Source organism: Schistocerca cancellata, chromosome 5, assembly GCF_023864275.1.
Source record: "Schistocerca cancellata isolate TAMUIC-IGC-003103 chromosome 5, iqSchCanc2.1, whole genome shotgun sequence".
In the NCBI taxonomy this organism is placed as follows: domain Eukaryota; kingdom Metazoa; phylum Arthropoda; class Insecta; order Orthoptera; family Acrididae; genus Schistocerca; species Schistocerca cancellata.
Genome location: NC_064630.1, coordinates 812,283,830 through 812,296,349, shown reverse-complemented (window position 1 = coordinate 812,296,349; position 12,520 = coordinate 812,283,830).

The following is a 12,520-nucleotide window of genomic DNA, read 5'->3' as shown; positions in this document are numbered from 1 at the left end:
TGCTGTGAAAGACACAAGACCGAAAACTTTAAGGACTCTCCTCTGAACCAGCGTCAAGTGTAAAACAGCGTGCATTACGCTCTGTACGACGCCAAAAGAGGAATTTCTGTGTGAACACTGCGTTCACTTTGGCTGATATTCAGCTAGAAATTAGCTGAAGAATCGTTGAGCTCCATCAGCGGAGAAACGAAACAGCCACATAGTAGTTAATTGTTCTTGTGAGAACTGAGAGGGCACTGTAGTATACACACTGCCCCATCTATGCATGTGTAAATCGCCATATTTCTAGACTAGGGATGAGTGCATGTTTTCTCGCCTAACGAGAAGCATAGGACAGTTTCTGCTGATAAAGTCAGTAAAGATTTTGATTCGCTTTTTATAGGAATTTCAGAGAGCGAGAGCAGCCCTGCAGCCGTCAGCCTGTCGCAGCTGAGATAAATGCCGCCAGCAGAGGCGTAAACTTGTCGGTTCACCAGCTTGTATCCATTGTGAACTCGAGCAACCTTGAGTTATCTTTTGCTCATCTTGTCACAAAAACTAAGCATCCTCTGTAGACTTGATTGTCATCCTAAATAGTACAGAACTTAGAAGCGGAATCAGATGATTTGTCGTAATATTGGCCAATTTCAACTTGTAGAGAACCTTCCATTTAAATTTTATATTGTTGTGTTCAGTGCAATTTCGGATAAACAGTACGTAATTCGACATCTTGACAACTGTCCTAAGATTGCCATTTACCAACATGTGTAAATTAGTGTACTTCTTTGACAATAATTCTGAAATTAAACAAATTGTGTACAGCTAAACATCAATGTGCTCTGTCCTAGAATAAGGGTCCACTCCTAACCTCAGTCACTGATTCTAGGGACGCTAATGCACTCACAGGGTGTTTTTGCAGATGTCTGACAAACGTGAAAAGGAGTGGAGTGTAGAACTGACCTTTTCTAAAATAGAACTTCTCAAAGTTTAACGAATACATCGTCACGAAAGACAAAAACATGAAAAAGTACTTACTACAGAACCTAGAATTATTTATTTCAGAGATTAGTTTTATGTAAGTATTTGACAACATTGCATCGTTCCATCTGTGCAGCGGTCGATTGTCAACCACTGCTCGTAAATCTGGGAGTACAAAGTCTGCCTGTTGCCATTCACCCATGGTTCACCGTATATCCTACAGGAAAAAGGAAAAGATGAGTTTCGCATAGGTGATGTTTCCTACATCTGTGATGATCTATGGATCGAAACTTTTCTGTCTCAAGAATATTTGTTATATTCGAAAACAGAATATGCTCAAGAATTCTAGAGAACCTAAAATTATTTATTTCAGATATTAGTTTTATGCAAAACGACGTTAAGGATATTATTGGTCTGTAGTTACGTGGACCGATTGTCTTACCTCTTTTATGAACGCTTATATACTGGGAAAACATCCACTTCTTCCCATTGGCTTGTGATTTGGCGGTCGACAACAACTGATGTTGTTCAACACCTACCTGAAGTTGTAGGAACATATGAAGAGCACAAAATAAATGGTAACGTACAGGAATTAAGAAACTTAGCAACATTCAACGGTAAGAAAATTAGCCACAAAATTCTTTAGAAAAAAGACATTTATAAATATAAATGGAATGCAAGAGACCATCGATTTCTTATGAATTATCGTACAATTAATACGAATCAAAGACGACTAATCTAAGATGTCAGAGTACAAAAAGGAAGCCACGTGGACTCAGATCATTATTTTTATAGCAGACATGAACTTTTCGCTAGTTGAAAGAAAAAAATAAACAAATTACACAACAAAAAAGAAAAAGTACGTAAAGTGCATGTTTATATAACATGCATGGTCAAGAATGTGAGAAAGCGATTTTAATTAACATTTCACATGTTCTACAATCAGTTTAAAGACTCAGTATTTGACTATACCACACGTGATGAGCTACACTCTGTAGTGATTTTTTATAATCGGAAAATAATTGCTAGTACAATCAAAAACAGGCATATCAGTTTGTAGACTTACAAGCTAGACAAACAAATATTACATTCATGTACTCCTATTTGAATTAGTAGAAAACACTGTAAAACATCTGACAACTAGTCGCGCAATATCTTCATACGAAGTTACAGAGAATAATGCAAACTGACAATGGATAAACATGAATACGTCCATTAGCAGAGCAACAATGGAAGCTGTAGTGAAGAAAAGAAATTTAGGAACAGGAATGGTCTCAGAATATGATTTGAAGAAATAGATAATGTAGTTAAGGAAATACAGAAACTCTTGCTCATAAATGTACGTGACAATACAGAAGGGACTTGAACGAGCTATGTAGAAAAGCACAACATAGCCAAATAAGTAGTAAGGAAAGCTGATCAAGAGAAGTGGGACAGATTTGTATCAACTGTAGAAAATTATGTTCAAGGTAGGAAAGAGGTGGTCTGTAAACTCATGAAACAACGAGGAAGAGAGAAATGCTGCAAGAATAAACGCAGTGTGTAGAGAAACTGTCGTAAAATACTACAAGGAACTAAGAAAGATGACAAAGAATAATCAATACCAACTGGACCAACTGGAGTGACATGGAGATTCCATTATACTAGATGAAACACAGGAGGCCCTGAAACAGATAAAAACAGGAAAATCGCAGAACATGAGGGAGTCAACGCAGAATTTTTTAAAACAGAATTAGAGTTGAAACTATATCTGTAACTATGCGAATCTATGATAGAAGACGAGAGTGGTACCTGCATCGTGGAAGGCAAAGGAGGTGGTACCGCTCTACAAAAAAGGAAGAGGAAATATCCGTGAGATCTAGAGAGGAATGAGCCTACCAAATGATTCTTACAAACTCTATACATAACTGATTAACCGTAGATTGAAGATGGCTGACCTCTCCTATCGGAGGAACAAAATGACCTTAGAAATGGTGATCTAGTAGTGACAGTGCTACTATTACACGCCGGTTAATCGACAAAACGCCGAGAATACAACCTAGAGATTGTCACTACTTTCATAGTTTGTGAAAAAGCTTCGGAGAGAGTGAAAAGAAGCAAGCTTCAGAACATCATCGAAAAAAGGAGAGTATCCGAGACAGTTAATAGAAATAATAAAGTGTTTGTAACAGCACACAGAAATTATAAAAAGAGCGCAATACACGATGAATAAAGATCTACAGAGATCGATAGTTAATTCGAAATTCCAAACCATGTTCTTCATTTCCGGTGCGGAAAGAGAACGTCTCCGTACTCTTTCAGTACGTCGACACTCGCGAAGAGCAGCACCACTATTACTGTTCTTTTGATATCAGAGCTTTACAAGTAAGGCCTAGCTCACCTTATCCAGATCCATGTTGACTGCCTGCAACTGTAATGCACGCTAATGATTGGATTTCAAACATACGTCACCGTACCAGTACCTGCACGTAATAGCCAGTAACGACACTAACACGACTTACGACGCAAATCCTGCAGCGCACAGTTTGAACATCATTGCCATACAGTTGGGCACCCATAGGGTGAACAGCTTCCCGTCTACACCGGCTCAAGTAGCGAAAGTTTAATTACAACCATTCCGAATGCGGAAATTAATCTTAGGCATTAGCTAAGAAACACGAAAGAAGGATACAGTCCACTGAAATGAAATTCTTTCGGGAAGTAGAGAGGCCTTGAGAGAAGTCATTTTTCTGTGTAGGCTGTTCATTCCTGAAGTAACCACTTTATTTCAAGATTTGGCTATCAGGTAATTGGTACCCTTTCGGCAGTATCAATCTACCTGTGTTACTTGCAACACAGTATAAAAATTATAAGGATATAATATCATATACTCCGCACGTTCGTATGGGTTAAGCAACAGATCATGGGATCTGCAATCATAACAGTTTTGTACAACCATGATGGTTGTGGGCTCAACGCTATCAGATATGAAGTCGATCCCCTTTTATACATCAATTTCACATGTTAGAAATCTCTGACCATAAGTACTACACTTGTGATAAACCATTATTAAGAACTCATCATATGTTGCTCCTTCAGAAAAACGTGTTTAATATATAATTCTATATGCTGAAACATTCTTACTGTGATGCAAGTAACACAGGTGGCTTGATAGTGACCAGGGGGGTACGTTAGTTAAATCGTGAAATTAAGTGGTTGCCTCAAAAATATACAGCCCACACAGGAAAATAGCTTCCCTCAAGAAATTCACACTGGCTGTTGAGCTGTGCATATACGGAGTGAATCACCTAAAACTTGCATCGCAAATATTTTGGAAATGCAAAGTCCTATTGATGCGGTTTCCATAGAATGGATTGGTAGTCAAGGGCACGTATTGCTAGCCAATAAACAGATCGTTTTCATGAAACTTCCTGACAGATTGAAACTGTGTGCAAGACCGAGACTCGAAATCGGGACCTTTGCTTCTGCGTTGCCCGTGGAAGGTAAAGGTCCCGAGTTCGAGTCTCGGTCCGGTACACAGTTTTAATCTGCCAGGAAGTTTCATATCAGCGCACACTCCGCTGCAGAGTGGAAACCTCATTCTAGATCGTAATGATACTTACGAGGGTATCTCCTCATTGCACCCCCCTCAGATGTAGTGGTAAAATGGCCAGTGGATAGCCCGTCAAATATCGAAACGGATCAAGCATGGAAACAAGAAGAACTTCTACTAAACTGTTAAAATAAGCAACCTAGAAACAGTGAATGGTCCAAGATCAAGATGCAACATCGAGCGATCTGCAAGAACCGTGGTGTCGCGGTTCTAGGCCTAAGGTGTTGGACTGCAACGCAGGAGATCCGTGTTCAAATCTCCCTCGTGTCCCTTCCTTTTCACAAAATCGTGAACTTCCCGTCCTCTCATTGACGTGCCTGTTTTCCTTCTGTAGCCTTAGCAATAGTCGTACTAAGCATTGGATACAGAATACGACTCATGTGGTAAGAATATACTACCGTCGCAAGCAAATGTAATTATTTGTGAGACCAGTCGAGACGCCTCAGAGATCTCTCTCAGATATGCAAATAACAAATAAACGGGTGCGGACGATGTTACGATAAAATAATTCCACCATTCCAAAAGAGAACGCAAGAGTCATAACATGTGGTAATTACGTAGGAGATAAATACTTCTGGAGGTCCCTTCCTTACACCTCGCTGTTGCAAACGGTTACATCGCGACACAGACACAAATTTGAATACATCGAGCAGACGCAACAATGACTGGACGGAGAGTTCTTAATTTTGTGAAAAAGAAATGTGGGGCACTAGGAGATTTGATCACGGGCTGCTCCGTCTCAGTCCAACACCGTGACCACATAACCATTCGCTCACCGTAAGCGTGGATTGTTCACTGTTTCTCTTTTGCTTCTTTTTTCACCCTTCAGTACATCTTCTTCCTGATTTCATGCTTGACCTGTGTTCAGTTTTTACTACTAAATCTGAGGTGGCCGGTTGGGGGAGAAGGGGGGGGCGATTGGGAGTTTCTCTTGGTAGAACGTGTAATTTTTGTCCAAACATACAATTTTTTAGATGAAACTGTGCCTATTTACACTAAAAAACTAAAAGTAGGGTGCTTGTTGCAGAATTCTAATGTAAGTCACTTACGAGATATCGCACTTTGGAAAGATTCCTCGCCGACACTTGTTTGTGCCTTTAACCTGCGTAGTTGCTAGGTACGATGTTTTTCTGTTGGCTTTGAGTGTGCTTGCGTATACGTTAAGTGAAATGCGACTTGTTAGTCAGTTAGTGTATGGCAATCTAAGCAGTAGGTCGTGAGTCGAGAACGACAGAATTTACCAACGCAGAAAAAGTCAACATGATCCAGGTGTATCGAGAGTGTAGGAAGAATGCAGTTCGTTAGCATAATGGTGTACGCTGCAAGATATCCCAATAGACGTCAAACATCTTGGCAATCAATTATTAACCTCTTCGTCCAGATACGAGAAAGTGTGTCATCTACAAAACGTAAGAGAAGGAAACAAGTGACGGCAGAAGAGGGAGGGGGGGATTACTGTTCTTGCCGCTGATGGCGTCGGCCCCATCTTAGCTCTAGCGCAGTCGCACGAGGAAGTGGCTTGAGTCAGGCAAGTGCCCTACTCATTCTCCATCGACATACGTTCCATCTGTATCACATCTCTCTCCATCAACGGTTGCATGGAAATACGAGGGTTGTCCAGAAAGTAAGTTCCGATCCGTCGCAAAATGGACACTACAGTCGAAACCAGATGAAGCTTTGCACAGATTTGTTGGGTAGTGTCTCTAGTATGACTGTCGATCTCATCAAGATGCTCTTTTCAGTTGTGAGCGAACTGAGAGCGAGTAAAGGTACCTAGAACAACGAAGTCTCCCGCCAAGTAGGAGGGCCCACTGAGAGGCTTCGCCTTAATGAACGCAGCCGACATAACACAACCGCCACGCACTTCCTGCCTGATGGCAATTCTCAGCCGTACTCTGCAGGGGCAGTCAAGACGCTCGTGCAGCTTTTTCGATGGGAAGTACTCGATTACCCACAACACAGACCTAATTTGTTCGTCCCGAGTATCATCTCTGTTCACATGAAACTCTGGATACGAAGACAAAACTTGGGTGCAGCCTACGCGCCATAGACCGGCGTAGAGAATTATCGGAAAGCACAGGTGGCTGCCTTCTATGACGATGGTGTTGGAAATTTGGTGTAACACTCCGACAAATTTCTAAGTCGGAGTGGCGACTGTGTAGAGAAGTATTTGGAAAGTGTAGCTAACTCTTGAAAATAAAATGTTTCTGATTTTCACTGTATTTTCCATTTAGCGACCGATCGGACCTTACTTTCTGGACAACCATCGTAATATGACAATCGTGTGAACTTCTGTACATGGGCATTACGGCAGAATACTCCAGTTATGTTATCTTGTTTAGTGATGAAGCCACATTTACCATCCATGGCCAGGTAGACCGCCAAAACATTCACTGCTGTCTCTTGACAATTCCTGTTTGCTTCGTCAGGTGGAACGTCAGAGTCCGAGGAGTGTAAACGTGTTGTGTAGCATAGTGAAGCATCAGCTCATAGGCCCGTGTTTCACAGACAGAACACTGAATGCGGACATGTATCGCAGCCTCCTAGAACACCACCTTCCACGTGTGCTACAAGACGCTCCTCTGCAGACTAGGAGGGACCTGTGGTAGCAACAATGACTGTCCAGCTCATAGTGCACGAAGTACTACAGAATTACTTCACGAATTGTTTCCAAATCGTTGGATTAGGCGCTGGGTCCCGCACCTTGGACGGTACGTTCCTCGGATTTCTCTCCTGCAGGCTTATTTCTTTAGGAAAGCTGAACGCCTAAAAGATGCTGCCTACAACCACATACCAACTTCACCCAATAATATGCAAAGACGTATTACTGCAGCCTGCTTGGAAATTTCCGCTGAAATGCTACCACATATGCAGCATCCATCGGACTGGATGTGTGTATTCTGCCGCTGCCGGTCTCATTTTGAACACAAGCTGTGGTGATCAATTGTCTCGTTACTGGTCAGAATCCACATAGATGGTTCAAATGGCTCTAAGCACTATGGGACTTAACATCTGAGGTCATCAGTCTTCTAGACTTAGAACTACTTAAACCTAACTAACATAAGGACATCACACACATCCATGCCCGAGGCAGGATTCTAACTTGCGACCGTAGCAGCAGCCCGGTTCCCAAAAGAAGCGCCTAAAACCGCTCGGCCACAGCGGTCGGCGAGTCTATATAACTAATGCATACATTTGTGTTGTTCTCTGGTGTGCGTTAGTACAGGTATTGTGCATATGTCGGTGTGGGAACTTTTCAAAATAAGATATCTGTGAATGACTCGCAGCAAAATCCTGCAACAAACTGAAATTATAATTAACTCCACTTGTAGTTTGTTAATGTCAATGGACACTGCTCCATTTAATAGTGCGTGTTTGCTAAAAAACACTCACTTCCTAAGTATTATTATAATCTGTTGATTGGCTAACAAGACGTGCTCCTGAGTACTGATCCATTCTGTGAAAACCGCTTGCATACAGCACTTTCCATTTCCACAATATTTGCGGTGCAAGTTTTAGGTGATTTACCCTGTAGGAGACTATTGAACTTTGACGCATATGCCCTCAGAAATCATATACAAAACGAAGAAATTAATATATATGGTAAAAATGAGAAATGGAATAAGGAGGCATGAAATAAACGTGTGAAGAATATTACGAAAGACGGAAGACAGATTGGTTGAACAGGTAATCAACTGTAAACTAATAGGAAAAAAATATGAAGTCGACCGAGAAAAATTTGGCTTTATTAAGGACTTAACAGGCTGTAAGCCTACTCCATGAAGAGAAGAAGAAGAAGAACAAGCAGAAAATTCGTGACTGCAGTATGATGCACGACAAACAGATATGGTGCACTACCTGCTTACTGATTTCTCAAAGAGGGAAAGTATATACAGGGTGAGTCACCTAACATTACCGCTGGATATATTTCGTAAACCACATCTAATACTGACGAATCGATTCCACAGACCGAACGTGAGCAGTGGGGCTAGTGTAATTATTTAATACAAACCATACAAAAATGCACGGAAGTATGTTTTTTAACACAAACCTACGTTTTTTTAAATGGAACCACGTTAGTTTTGTTAGCACATCTGAACATATAAACAAATACGTAATCAGTGCCGTTTGTTGCATTGTAAAATGTTAATTACATCCGGAGATATTGTAACCTAAAGTTGGCGCTTGAGTACCACTCCTCCGCTGTTCGATCGTGTGTATCAGAGAGCACCGAATTACGTAGGGATCCAAAGGGAACGGTGATGGACCTTAGGTACAGAAGAGACTGGAGGAGCACATTACGTCCACATGCTAACACCTTTTTATTGGTCTTTTTCACTGACGCACATGTACATTACCATGAGGGGTGAGGTACACGTACACACGTGGTTTCCGTTTTCAATTACGGAGTGGAATAGTGTGTCCCGACATGTCAGGCCAATAGATGTTCAACGTGGTGGCCATCATTTGCTACACACTATTACAATCTCTGGCGTAATGAATGTCGTACACGCCGCAGTACATCTGGTGTAGTGTCGCCACAGGCTGCCACAATACGTTGTTTCATATCCTCTGGGGTTGTAGGCACATACGGTACACATTCTCCTTTAACGTACCCCACAGAAAGAAGTCCAGAGGTGTTGGATCAGGAGAACGGCCTGGCCAGTTCATGCGTCCTCCACGTCCTATGAAACGCCCGTCGAACATCCTGTCAAGGGTCAGCCTAGTGTTAATTGCGGAATGTGCAGGTGCACCATCATGCTGATACCACATACGTCGACGCGTTTCCAGTGGGACATTTTCGAGCAACGTTGGCAGATCATTCTGTAGAAACGCGATGTATGTTGCAGCTGTTTGGGCCCCTGCAATGAAGTGAGGACCAATGAGGTGGACGCCAATGACTCCGCACCATAAATTTACAGTCCACGGTCGCAGTCGCTCTACCTGTCTGAGCCAGCGAGGATTGTCCACGGACCAGTAATGCATGTTCCGTAGATTCACTGCCCCGTAGTTTGTGAAACCCGCTTCATCGGTAAACAGGTAGAACTGCAACGCATTCTCTGTTAATGCCCATTGACAGAATTGCACTCGATGATTAAAGTCATCACCATGTAATTGCTGATGTAGCGACACATGAAATGGGTGAAAGCGGTGCCGATGCAGTATGCGCATGACACTACTTTGACTCAGTCCACCGGCTATCGCAATGTCCCGTGTACTCATGTGTGGGTTCATGGCAACAGCAGCTAACACACCAACTGCACCCGCTTCTCCTGTGACGGGCCTGTTACGGACCCTTTTGCGTGCTACGACCATACATGTTGCATACAGTTGGCGGTAGATGTTTTGCAATGGATGCTCTCTGTCCGGGTACCGTTCTGCATACACGCTGCAGGCTCCAGCTGCATTTCGTCGAGACACGTCATAGATGAGTATCATCTCCGCCTTTTCAGAGTTCGAATACACCATGGTCACAGTTCCTACAACACCACACTATCACAGACGTCTGGTAACACGGTGTACTACAGTTGGTCTGCGTGCGGAGACGAATGCAGATTAACAATAGCAGCAAGCGCTACATGCGGACACTGCGACAGCTAGACCAAACCACAACAGTGCACTACAGCCACACTCGTAAACACGGTCGTCATCGTAAACATGTCCCTGCAGATGCTGCTCGCCGACCGTGGCCCGTGTTTGTTACAACACGCAACTGAACGTCGGAGGTTTCAAGCGTCAACATTAGGTTACAATATCTCCGGATGTAATTAACATTTTACAATGCAACAAACGGCACTGATTACGTATTTGTTTATATGTTCAGATGTGCTAACAAAACTAACGTGGTTCCATTTAAAAAAACGTAGGTTTGTGTTAAAAAACATACTTCCGTGCATTTTTGTATGGTTTGTATTAAATAATTACACTAGCCCCACTGCTCACGTTCGGTCTGTGGAATTGGTTCGTCAGTATTTGATGTGGTTTACGAAATATATCCAGCGGTAACGTTAGGTGACTCACCCTATATATGATTATTAACTGCACGGTAACATTTCATCATTACAGCAGTGGAAGTCAGCAGTAGAACACGGTGAATAGCCACGGATGTGAATTCTCGAGCACGCCACCCCTGGTGGTAGGGGTGGGTGGCTTTATTGGTAAACAAGGCCCGCCCTCCGGCGGAGACCGTCTTGTGAGGCCGGAAGGAGGGAGGAGCCGCTAGAGAGGGGAGTGCTCTGCGCTGGGGTGGCCGCACCGCGCTTCATTAGCCGTTATGGCGTGCGAAGAGGTGGCCGTGATAGCATTAAGGGCGCGCCTTGATGGACCCTGGCCGGCGCACGGCCGTCCCCGGTAGGAAATGGAGTCACCGCCGTGTCAAACGGAGCCGCCCGCTGGCGAGGTGACGCTGTGTGTGGGTGTCCCTGCAACGTCGCTCTGAAGCCATGGTGTTACACACTAAAGCGGAACGTACTACGGCATATGGAATATCTCTTTATACTGCGTCGGCTTCCTTTCGAAACTCCCACCACAAGTCCATAATTGCCGAATTTCGAGCAGGAACTGACCCCTCAATCACGTCCCACAAATGTTCGATGCAATTCATGTCGAACGATCGCTTGAATTGTCCAGAATGTCTTTGAGACGAAAACAGAATAACTGTGCCCCTGTGACTTGGCGAATTTCTTGGGACATGACGTCCGTGAATGGCTGCAAATGGTCTCCAAAGTAGCCGGATACAAACATTTCGAGTCAGTGACCAGATCGGTTGGAACAGAGAAGCCAGTACATTCCATGTAAACACAACCCCATCCATTGTGGAGCCACCGACAGCTTGTACATTGCCTTGCTGACAACTTGGGTCCACTCTCGAACTCTGCCATCACCTCCCGTCAACTGAAATTGGGGCTCATCTGACCAGGTCACGGTTTGCCAGTCGTCAACATCTACACCTACATATACATCGACATGGATACCCTGTAAATAACACTAATTTACCCGGCCAAGTGTTCATCGAACCAGCTTCACAATAATTCTCTATTATTCCACTCTCGAACAGCCCTGATTGTTTTAATTTTATTGTGATGATCGTTTCTTCCTTTGTAGATCGGCAACAACAAAATATTTTCTCATTCGGAGGAGAAAGTTGGTTATCGAAATTCCGTAAGAATATTCTGCTGCAACGAAAAACGCCCTTGTTTTAATGGTGTCCATCCCAAAGCCTGTATTAAGTCAGTGACACTCTCTCCCCTATTTCACGATAGTACGAAACGTTCCGCTCTTCTTTGAGCTTTCTCGATGTACTCCGTTAATCCTATCTGTTAAGGATCCCACAGCAGTACTCCAAAAGAGGACAGACAGGCATAGTGTTACACCCCCTAAATATTCTGCTAATAAAACGCAGTCTTTAAGTCACACAACATTTTCTGTGCGTTGTTTTTAATTAAAGTTGTTCTTAATTATAATACCAAGCATTTAGCTGAATTTATGGCCTTTCGATTAGACTTATTTAGCGTGTAATCGAAATTTAAAGGATTCCTTTTAGCACTCATGCGGATGACCTCACATTCCTCATTATTTAGAGTCAATTACCGATTTTCGCACTATTCAGATATCTTTCCAAAATCGTTTTGCAATTTTTTTATATTCTGATGACTTAACTAGACGATAAACAATAGCTTCTTCTTCAAACAACCTAAGCCTGTTGCTCACATTCTCTCTTTCATCGTTTATACAGATAAGAAGCAGCAGAGGGCCTATAACACTACTTTGGGGAGCGCCAGGAATCACTTCTATTCTACTCGTTGACTTTTTGTCTGTTATTACGAACTGTGAAATCACGAATCCAGTAATATAATTGAGAGTTCCATGAGCACGCAGTTTAACTACAAGCCGCTTTTGACCTACAGTGTCAAAAGCCTTTCGGAAATCTAGAAACACGGAACAATTTGGATATAGCTTGTTAATAGCATT